The following is a 12174-nucleotide window of genomic DNA, read 5'->3' on the forward strand; positions in this document are numbered from 1 at the left end:
CCAGGCCTCACAGTCTTGTGGCTTTCCATCAAACAACCTGAGAAGGGAGATAAAAAGGGAAGAAAACCAACAAAACAGAAAAGGAAAGACGATAAAACATAAGGATAATGGCTGAGTGGATAATGGCAGGCAACATCTTTAGGTACCATGAAAAGTATTAAGCCAGTGCGTTTGTTGAATTCATTTTGTTGGTGGTCACTTTGTGTTCATTCTGAACATCCAGCAGTTAGCTAAGTAAACACACATGACTGATGAAAGAAGAAAGGGAACTATTTTTACGGGGGCCATTAAACTTTAACTACCATCTGGCAGGGAATGATTAGAGAAGATCAAAATTAAGGCAGTCAACACAAATGCTGTGTGAATACCTCAGGGAATTAACGTGGATAAAGACAGTGAACTTGTGGTTAAATAAAGAGACAGACATAAGAGGGAAGTGGTGAACACATCCTTTATAGCTTTGGACCTCATGGTCACATTCATTGCCAAAGGAGCTCAAAGAGGGGAGAAATAACAAGGAGGCCATGAGAAAATCTGAAACACCTGGAAATAATCAGATGCTCTGCACCAATCATAAAAAAGAAAGTTAAAGAACTACACAGGACCACATCATTTGGGCTTCCTCCCTACCCAGGAAGGAAATGTTTATAGGAGAGGTGTGTTGAAATTGGCAGATAGTTAATATTCAGATTGGCCTACTATTTAAAAGTAGGAAATGGTTGTATATACTGCTGGGAAAAAACATTAGGAACTACATCCTTGTGAACACTAAAACCTCCGTAATTTCTGGGAATCACTGTTTGCCCACTAATTGAACAGTCACCCAGCAGGTAGTTTGAGAGAGAGTAGAAAAAGGGAAGTTGGGCCTTATTCTTTCAGGGTGCGTCTCTATCTTCCGTCAGTGGATGGCACAGTACTTAACCCTAGGGCAGCTTCTCCCCATTGAAAGTACGCATAAAAGATTCTTGGAGAAAGCTACTTGTTTTGTTTTGTAGCTTGTTTCTGTATTTAGATGGACTTAGAAGGCCAACCTTTAAACATCTGAATGAGGAACCATGTCACACACGATAGCTGTGCTGGGTGGGCCCCTTAGCCTGCTCTCAGTTCTGAAATAAGAAGCTCCGTCTGGGGAAGGTCCAGGGCCTTGAACTTTGATTACTAGAGTGATCAAGACGGTTTTGGAACAAACACACCGAAGCTAGTCAGTCCCCGGCGTCAAAATGGAAATATCCTGAGGCAAAAGGAAGGAAGGATGTGTCACCTGAGGCAGTGTTTATGAAAATTCATGATGCATATTTTTTTTCTCTCTCTCTGATTTCTCCTTATTTAAGGACTTTATATCAGGTAGCGTGCAAAGTGCATTTCCACACCTTATCTCATTTAATTGTCAATGCAATCCTATGAGGTATGAATCATGATCTCCACCATACAGAGGAGAAAACTGAGAACCAAGACATAGAGAGGTTAAATAACTGGTCCCAGGATAAGGCCACATGGGTAGTCAGTGTTGGAGTCAGGATTCGAACCCAGGTCTTACTTTTTGCACGTTATTGCTCTTATGCTCTTACCTACCGTGAAATAATTTCCCTCTTACCACTCTACTGGTGCCAAAGTTCTCACACCAGTTCCCCGGCATGATGACCTCCACACTTTCCCCTTCTTGATTGAGGCCAGGCCCAACTTCCTGTTAGGGTCAGAGGGTTAAAAATAGTGGACACAGCCTAGTAAAGTGTCGGAGCAAGCCTGCTCGGATCCCCTGCACCCAGGCAGACAGAGCCTGGGGGTTCTGGACCAGTCATCACCACGCACCTGGGCTACTATATTTGGGCCAGACCCCTTCAAGGGATTTTGAAAAGAAAATCAATGCGAAATAAAGCAAATGAATTTTTTTCAAGCTTTGAACAATATTTGGTATAGCCTGGTGAAGGTATATAAGCACATTTTCCTTGTTTCTTGTTTTTAGAGTGAAATATTTTAAAGTGAAATTCTATTTTAATTAAAATTCAAATAATGGCATGACTCATGCACAGATACCCAATGTGTAAGAAAATGCAGTGTTAAAAGTAAGAAAATTCAAAGGTGTGCCAGAAACCTCATCATTAACGCACTTCCTTCTGCCTTTGTACTTCTGGAATCTCTAAACATCTGGTGATTTTACCATCAGGAAACGGTGCAGTGTCCATCTGTTAAATCAGGCTTTGGCTTCATTCACCTGGGAGGAGCAGCCAGATGTGGGCGTCCTTTATATAATTAATGATTTCAGTCTTCCCTTTGTACATGCCCTGTGAGGGCACAGTCAGGGGTTCGGTCTATAAATCACTAAAAAATGAAAAATTCATATTTTCCTTTAGGCATAATGAAGAAGCAGAACACTTTTTTTTTCAGTCAGAGCATAAATCATTAGAATCTATTTAAATTTTTGCCACCCGAAGATTTTTAACTGCTTTTTTTCTTTGACAGAAAAACCGTTGTACACATTAACTTAACACACAAAAAATGTTTCTGGCTGCTCAGGCAGTGGATGTGAAGTGGATCGCGCAAACATGTTCCCTGGATCTCTCCCTGTGGCAGTCTATGAGATCTTTACAACTCATTTATAAATAGCTTCATACGAAGTTTCAGTCCACAGTCTTTCCTATCCCATCACAGTTATTAATCATGCCCACATGTTAGAATGTCCCTGTGACAAAGCACCGACTTCAGTTACTGTCGGGGGCCTGAGACAGCGTGGCCTGATGATGACAAGCCCAGGCTCTGTCCATTATGACACTGTGACCTTTGGTGAGTTGCTCAGTCTCTCCAACCCTCATTTCCTCCTCTGTAAAATGGGGACAGTGATACTAATAGTCCCTACTTACAGAGCTGTGTTCAGAATTAAATGTGACCAGGTATGTGACTGGACCTGACACTTAGTCAGAACTCAGCAAAGTTAGCAATTATCAAATACTTATAGACACTGTGAGCAAACTACTTATAAAAAGATTTCTCAGGAAAATTGAGTGGAAATTACAGAGATTTCCCATATAAACCTTGTTCCTATAGTTGTGCAGCCCCCCCCCCCCATTATCAACATCCCTCACCCGAGAGGTACATTTGTTACAGCTGATGAACCTACACTGACACAGCATTATCACCCAAAGTCCATAGTTTACATTAGGGCTCACTCTTGGTGTTGTATATTCTATGGGTTTGGCAAAATGCATAATGACATGTATCCACCACTATAGTATCATATAGAGTAGTTTCACTGCCCTAAAAATCCTCTATGTTCTGCCTAATCATCTCTCACTCCTCCCTAACCCTGGCAACCACTGATCTTTTTACTGCCTCCATAATTTTGCCTTTTTCAGAACTTCCTATAGTTGGAATTAAACAGTATTTAGCCTTTCGAGATTGGTTTGTTTCACTTAGCAATATACATTTAAGTTTCCTCCATGTGTTTTTATGGCTTGATACCCCATTTCTTTTTAGCGCTGAATAATATTCCATTGTCTGGATGTACCACAGTTTATTGATGCATTCACCTACTAAAGGGCATCTTGGTTGCTCTCAAGTTCTAGCAATTATGAATAAAGCTGCTATAAACATCCGTGTGCAGGTATTTGTGTGGACGTAAGTTTTCAATTCATTTGGGTAAATACCAAGGTGTACGATTGCTGGATAAATGTTTAGTTTTGTTCGAATCTGCCGAACTGTCTCCGAAAGTGGCTGTGTCATTTTGCATTCCCACAGCAATGAATGAGAGTTCTGCTCGGTTTTGCTGTGAGCCTAAAACTACTCTACAAAATAAAGTCTATTAGAGACTTAAAAAAGAAAAAGCCTTTCTCTTGACAAAATGGCTTCTGTCACCATCTGGATTAGTAGTCCTATGATCACGGACATAGCCAGTCTAATCTTTCAAAATTTCTGGTTCTCCGAATTAAATGCACAGGAAGATAATTATGCCTGTGAAATCTAGAGGTATTAATTTCAAGAAGTGTCACCATGTCACCATCTTCTCAGCAGCTATTTACTGAGAGCCTCCTACATGCCAGATTTGTACCAGAGGCTGAGACACATGGGGTAGGTCAAGACAGGAAAGGAGCATTGGGTACTTCCCAACCTTCACCGTTGGAACTGTGAGATATCAATGAGAATCAATCCACGCTGCTTCCAACCTCTGAGAAGCATAGAAACTGGGTAGTGAACATCTTGCCTAAAACCAACATGAAAAATGTGATAAGCCACCAGTTTTTCTTACCTTAGCTTGTGTTGCATTGATTACTGTCATATGGCCCTGGGGACGTACCTCACCGGGTGGTTGGCCTTAAGCGTGTGCTCTTTTCCTCTTCGTCTAACTGTGGTCAATCCCACTCTTGCCTTCTTCCTGCTCTTGCCTCTGCCTGGGGCACAACTGGGACACTTGCCATCATTTTCCAGTGTCCACAGGGCGAAGTTAAGAGTTTTTAAGAGTTAATGTGGGAACCTCTCTACATTTCCCTCTTTCCAGACCACTCCCCTGCCTCCCCATCCCTTCTCCCATCCTTACTTCTTGTACCTCCAGCTCCTTCTAGTGGTTCAGAGTCCCATCACTTCTCACCGTTCTTTCTCTCCAATCCCTTCGGTGGTGCCTACCACTTGTATTTTAGAGCTTAGGAGCTCCAACTCCTTCTCCCTGACAGGGAAATAGAAGGGAAAAGACAGAGTCCCTGATCCCTTCTGGGGCTGTAGCCAGAGAAAATGCATCCCTATCTCTGCTCTATTATCTGAACTCGTGTTCCAAGAAAGATTAAGCCAAGTGGTGGTTATTTTCTGCGGCATTTGTTGATTCCATTTTCCAACTGCATTTGATGTTAAAGAAAATTCTGTGGCTGACCTGAGGCATACTGATTCACAAGTCAACATTAGAAATGTGGCTCTTCATTAAAAAGGAATACAAGTGCTGGGGAATAGAACTAGAACCTGATTAATTGGCTATTCACCAACAGTATTTTAATCCTGATTTTTCTGGATATAGCTATATTGGTGGGATCTTCATTTGATCTGACTTATATTTTATCAGTCTAATAACATATTGCTTTTATAGAGGGTTCTATAATTAGCACTAGATTCAAACATCTCCAGACCATGAATTAGCTGTTCTCTTTGCATGTGAGTCAGTTGAGGGGGAACAGATGCAGAGAAAAATCTAAATATTGGCTACTGTGAGTTTAGGGTCCTGTGCGACTATACGCTCCTCTGATTCTCTCTTATGATTAGGCCATAGATCCTTTTTGGAGAGCTTTCCAGATGCTCTTCAAGCTATTGCTAATCCAATATCCCCAAATCCAGAATTTCATTTTTTCCTCCCTGAAATCAGGCCAAATTTATTTCTGTATACTTAGCTAAAAACTGAACATGAATTAAAGTACTAAGAAAGAACATGGAGAATGTTAGTCAGAATAGTGTTTATATTTCTCTATTGTAAAGAATAATCATTTGCAGACAAGGACACACCAATATCTTAATTATAAATATTAGTGAGTGAAAATATTAGTTGATCGTGACATATTTTATGATTTCATGATGTAAAATTCAAATGTACTATTATTAAATGACAAATATTGACCCATAAAATATAATTCAGGTCTAAAGAACAATTCATCAAAACTAGAAGCAGATTTTTAAATAAGATAGGAATTCATATTTGAAATATTTTTTTCTCCATTTATATGTATACCGAGATGGTAAGGTAAAATGCATCCTACTAGAAATAAAAAACACTACTACCAGGATGGCATTGAACATACTTTGAATTGTTAGGGCTTTGGTTTATTTTTCATATATTTAGTAGACTATTCATTTTCTGGCAAAACCAGCTTCTACTCCAAGATGTAAAAGAGAAAGCAAGAAAGTGATTGGGACTTATTTAAACAAGATAATTTCTATGTCTTAACAAGTTTATAAACAGAGATATCAACGATTTAAAAAAAAGAGATTTTATGAGTCATAAGAAGGTGCTACTTTATGGAAAATGATAATAACAATGTAATTTATTGGGCTCCTACTCTCTGCCAGGCATGGTGTCAGATGCTTTATATTCATTAATTTTATCATCTAATCCTCAATATAACTCTTCAAGGTTGGCAAATTTCTCCAGAAAAACTGATGCTCAGGAAAATTAAACAATTGGATATAGCTTATAAATGCTACACAAAGTTTGATTAGCAGCACAGTGCTTACTCGCCTTGGAATTTTCCTTCCATCTGCATTTGCAGCTTCTCTTGAAGTCAAAATGAAGAGAACGCGTCCAGCAGCACGGCCCATTGCAAATGCCTCCTTACTTGTCTTCCTGGTTCCAATATTAGCAACCTTCAGTCCATTTAGCACACCGTAGTTGGAGAGAGATCTTTTAAACACGTGTTACACCCCTGCTTAAAACCCTTCAAAAGCTTCTCATAGCACTTCAGAAAACCCAAATTAATGAGCCCTATATGATCTGACCCCAGCCCCTCTCCAATACGATTAACCCCCACTGCCCTGTCCTGCTCTGCCTAGCCACACTGGCCTTCTGTGGGTCCTGAAAACAGCCAGGAATCCTTGAGCACTTTCTTACTGCTCATTCCTGGAAAGTTCTGGGCACTTCTCACTTTGCAGATTGTGGCTTAAATATCACCCCAGAGAGGCCCTCTCTGTTTGACTATCACTGCCCCCTACTCATTTACTTCACAGTGTGCATCATAACTTGTGGTTGCATATTTATTTGCTTATAGTTGGTCTCTTGCACATTGTCACCTACACAAGGGCAGAGAGTACATTAGAACATGTGGCCTAACTTGATGGGGGACACTGAATGAATTCTTAAACTTTATTCTGGAAAACAACCCACAAAACAGACCCAGATGAAGCTGGACTTCGCAGAATGGCTGTATGACTTAACAAACTAATTGCTGGGTAGTATATCTAGATGTTTTTACTCATTATATGTTTCATGATTAAAAACTCACTATTTTAAAAAGTTAGGGAACTGGGTGCCGAATGTCTTATGCTAACTTTCTCTTAGCCCTGTCTGTGCCCCAGGGGCCCAAAGCTGTGACAAAAAAGCGTTCTGCATAGAACATTTACACGCTTGATGTAGTACATGGCAGTTGCGAAGGCAGAAAGCCAGAGGTAATGAGCACTGTGAGAATTATGTGTGGATCTTCTCTGCAGCACTTCCCGACTGTAATTGAACTGTCCCCTCCTGATCCTTCAGGTGCTATCAGGATGATTTTCTGCAGACTTCAAGAAAATCCCTGAAGGGCCAAAGACACTTTCTTGGTGTTACAGTCCTTATTTCAAGTGAAGCTAAATGTTTGACTCCTAAGTATTTTAATAAGTTTCAAGAAAAAAGGAAATTCTGAGTTGAAACTCCTCTCCCCACCCCCAGCAAATACAAAACCTATAAGATTCACTTAAACAATAAGATCTGGAAGCTATGTCTCTGTTATAATCCACACTTGTCTCAGACATTCTAAGTCTATAGGCTTTTTTTTGGGGGGGGGGGAGTGGATAGTAAATGGTTTCATTCTTTTGCAAGTGGTACCCCTAATACCAAGTATAGAGATCATTTCATGTTTGAGGCTTCGGCAAAGAGCCCAAGCACAAAATAAAGAGTGATAAAAATTCCTTCTCTCAGCTCTTGGAGTTGACTTAAGGAGAGTGAGGATAGCTACCATCTGCCCTCGCTTTGCATTTTGGAGATCTAGCTTTTCAGTCTGTCTGCAATTTGTCTACTCTCTACGTCTACCGAAAAACATTACCTTTCTAAAGATAAACCTCACTAGAATATCCATTTACGTGCAAAATTCACTTATAAGAATAGCGGCTGCCATTTTCTGAGTTTTTACCATGCACCAAGCACTCTACAATGACTTCATTCATCCTTTCAGTTACTTGTTATTTTCATATGTTTAGTTATTCTAAAGAAATAGTTTCCAACCTATGGATCTTAGTTCCTAGGAGCCCTTGGAGTTACTGTAAAAGCTGTGTGAATGGATTCTGAGTTTGTGTCTCCCACATCTATGTACTGCTACTTTCCAAATATATGTAGGTATTGTGATTGATTAAATACAAGTTAATTTAAAGTTAAATGAATCACTAACGTGGCAGTAGCTCGTCCTCACTAGGTGGCTTCCTAATCAGCAGATAGTAAAAGTTCAAGGACTTCCAGCAAGGGATCCTAATACTTAAGAAGGTTGAGAACTCTGTTTCAAATGATCACTTCGGGATTCTCCAAATAATCACTAGAGATATTCAAATCTTCACTTGAAGTTCTCAAAGATATGCACTCAAAATTAAACATTTCTCTCATGACATTGTCTTTGTCGAATATTCCCATCTTTGTCGGGCTCAACATTTTGGGTGAGAACCAAAGAAACACAGGAACTGTGACTTCATCAAAGCAAGGTTATATTTTTGGAGAGAAAAATGGGACTTCAATTCAGTATTGAAAGGTCGATTGGCAGAAGATATTTGATACGGCTTTCGGTTTTAATCATGATTTATGGCTTTGGGAGGACACCTGGTCGCCAAGTATTTAACCCTGAGTGTCCATTTCTTGCTCTTGTCAGACTGCCTCAACATCAAAAGGAGAAAATCTTCCTTCACTCCCACCCCTGCTGGATGCTGCCCAGGACGGGTAGGAACATAGCTTTCCTGTGCCAAGGTACAAGTAGAGCAGATGAACCTGCCGTGGAGACCCTGTAGAAGTGGCTCTCTGTGGACATGTGGATACCAGTGTCACGGGCTGCCAACTCTGGAAGCTCCCCTCCCTGGCTGGGCCCTCGTCGGGGCCTCTGAATCTAGGTTTGCACTCAGGCACGGAGAAAGAGACTGGTCCTCCCCTCCCGAGGGTCACTCTTCTCAGGGGTATCTCTCCGGGTTTGTGACAGCCCAGTCTGAGCCGAGTGGTGGAGTAAACACTCCTTATTCGAGTTAGCAGGCAATACAGGCTCTTCAGCTTATTATGCATTAGAGATTATAAAACGTACATTTTAATCCCACTCTCTGATATTATGACTAGACTAGATATGGATTTTTCTGTTTCACAATTTACAATTCTCCCTTTCTCTGGACCTCAGTGGTCATTTGATTTGTATCTGGTATATGTAAAGTTCTTTTTTTTCAGGAAGATTAGCCCTGAGCTAACTACTGCCAATCCTCCTCTTTTCCCTGAGGAAGACTGGCCCTGAGCTACCATCCATGCCCATCTTCCTCTACTTTATATGTGGAACACCTGCCACAGCATGGCTTGCCAAGTGGTGCCATGTCCGCATCTGGGATCTGAACCTGCGAACCCCGGGCCGCCAAGACGTGGAACCTGTGAACTTAACAACTGTGTGCGCCACCGGGCCTGCCCCTAAAGTGCTGCTCTTAATGTCAGTATGCCCACCTCTGGCAATACTTTTCTTCCAGGGTAACCAAGCTTGTTGGAATGTATATAAAAATAAGAGTAAATAGACTATAAAAGAGGGACCAAGGAATTTTCTCACGAATAAAATGGGTAAACTTTAGCCTGATTTATTTTTATTTCTTAGATGTCTTTTCAGTTTTCTTCTGGTTCCTTGGTTGTTGTATTCTGAGGAATGAAGCAATCAGATATATGAGATACAGTTAAGCGTTACTATAATTTTGAAAGCATAGTTCTATTTCCTCAATTGTTGACACGATCAAGGAAATAATACAATTTTGTGCGTGTGTGAGTGAAGTCTAAAGGTCAGGAGGAACCAGCTTTCATTCCAATTAAGAGTTATTGGAGTAGAGTTTGTGGGGTAGAAGATGACAATTTCATCCATCTGTATTATCTAACACTGAAATGTAATTGAAATTGAGTTGATCTCATGGTAGGCTTTTGAGAAGCAAAACATTTGCTAATATTTCTATTCAGAAAAATAATACATATTATTTGCAATTGAATGGATTTTATAGCTGTTCGAACATAATAATTTCATATTTCTGGTCTTTATTCCTTACTTTAACATATAAGTAGCATGTATTCTACAATAAAATAATTTGACTTTTTGTTCACTATGAATATCTCTTCTATAATAAAATAGGCTGATACGTTTTTGCATTTTTACTCAACTTGAAAAACAAGTCTAAATCTTTAGAACTGATTTCTGTACCAAAACATTTTTTAATGAAAAGTTGTCAGTTGTAACGGTTAACAAGGATAAAATTGCAGGTGTCTTTATGTTCCAGCATATAAGCTTAGGTTGAGCATTCTTACTGTCATGTCACTGCTCTTCCCTGTAACCTTGATAGATCACCCCTATAAATATCTCTTGGGGTGAAAAGTAATTTAATCTGTGGATCTGTATATTACCTCCTCATGAACATCCTATCAATTGTGCCAGAGTGCTTTCATGATATGCACTGAACTGAAACCATCAAACCTATTTCACTGAGGATTGTTAGTTAGACCAGAATCTTTGGTCTCAACTCTGTCATTAAACTTTGCTAAAAGGTTGTTCACTTACGCACGGAAAAAAAGTAAAGTTCCTGATTTGGTTTCAAAAGACTCTCTGCATATAGGGCTGGGTGACTCCCGGGAACTGGAGCATTCGTTTGTTTTTATCTTGAGATTGACTCAATTAGAACCCAGAGTGCAGTTCCATACAATGGCATAACTCTTACCACTTCCCAAATGATCTTGGAGCTCCAAGTTATGAGGACACAGTCTACCCTCTATGCACCATCATAGTGGATAATGTTAAAATGGTTCCCACCTCACCACTTCTCTTCTTTTCTTTCTTCTAATTCATTTCCAGGACACTTAGTTGAAAAATTGTCTACTGCTCTCAGAAAATTTGGGTTCATTAGTTGGTCGTTTGAATAAGATATTGTGAAACATAAATATGGACAGTCCATTCAGGATAACATGAATAATAAAAAAGTTGATAATTTAAATAATTTTCATGATGCCTTTCTAGTAATTGGTTCTCAAGAGAGAGGGCTTCAGGCCTCGTTGGAAGAGCCTGTTAAATGGGGATTAGAGTATCTGCTCTATCTTGAGGGTTGTTAGGATAAAATGTTATGATAAAGGTGAAAGTGCTTTTCAAAGTTAAAACTATATACATGAGTACTCAGTCTCAGAGGACAACAAGTTGAATATATTTTTTCCAATTTTTCATGTATTTTTATGTATTATGTTGAGACATTATGGCCCAGAAAGTAATTATTTTATCGGATGGTATAAAGGGTGTGTATTTACGTTGCATTGGAATTATATAGGGGAGGATGAAGTAGTCTGGGTAGCTACTAAATCTTTGCTATGTCTCTATTAAGCGTTCTGTTTCTGTTTATGTAAGCTGTTGGTAATCATTTGTATAAGTGATGTTGTAAATTACTCTGTATAACTCCGGCAAATATTTATTTTAAATACGAAATAGTTCAATTTTCTGTGATGAAAAGACTAATTAATTCAACCACAAAAATATCACTTAATCTTTAGTGGAAAAACTGGCTAGCTGTAAGCCAAAACATTTGGTTTTATTGCATGAGTGTCCAACAGTAAATTTAGCTTTAATATAAATGGCAAAATTGTGGTAATAACGATACTAGCCTCATTCTTAAGCTCTCTGTGAATTTGTTGTCTCTCACTACCAGCAGAGGGAGCCCTGAGAATTAAATCGTGCCAAGATAGCTTTGTTAACTCTTGTGTGTGTACACATTTAGCTCATAATAAAGAAATAAAAATCATCACAGATTAATGGAAAGTCATAATTCTAGCATTAGGCTATAGATTAGCATTTGATTCCAGACTACCAATTATAATGAGCTTCAGTAGACTGGGAATGTCCATAGCCTGCCTCCACTCACCCTATCAAACCATCAGCTGCAAACTTCCACCATCTAACAAAGTTCTGTATTAACATCACAATTCACAATTTACTTCACAGGACATCAGAAAGGATGCACCCCTCAAAACATAATTTTGTCAAATACACTGCAACAGTATTAAGAATTGCTCTCATTGACTGTACTGCCTCCACATGAAAACTGGAAAACACACACATATATTATGTAATCAGTTTTTCTTCATTTAAACGTATTTCATTATCTAAATTTTATCATTTCTTTTAAAGCAAAATAGATTGAAGTGTTCTGAATGGAAAATAATGAAGTCCCAGCATGTACGATTCAGCAAAAATCTTATTTATAGTATCCCATTGG

General features: G+C 39.3%; 1 long non-coding RNA gene across 1 annotated transcript; it reads left to right on the forward strand.

Annotated features, from left to right (window-relative positions):
• The first annotated feature begins 8239 nt into the window (after positions 1-8239).
• On the forward strand, positions 8240-11697 carry LOC139076640 (uncharacterized). The gene is made up of 2 exons (XR_011528434.1): positions 8240-8638; positions 9128-11697. It is a non-coding gene; the product is annotated as an uncharacterized lncRNA (long non-coding RNA).
• The last annotated feature ends 477 nt before the right edge of the window (positions 11698-12174 follow it).

Source organism: Equus przewalskii, chromosome 17, assembly GCF_037783145.1.
Source record: "Equus przewalskii isolate Varuska chromosome 17, EquPr2, whole genome shotgun sequence".
Lineage (NCBI taxonomy): Eukaryota > Metazoa > Chordata > Mammalia > Perissodactyla > Equidae > Equus > Equus przewalskii.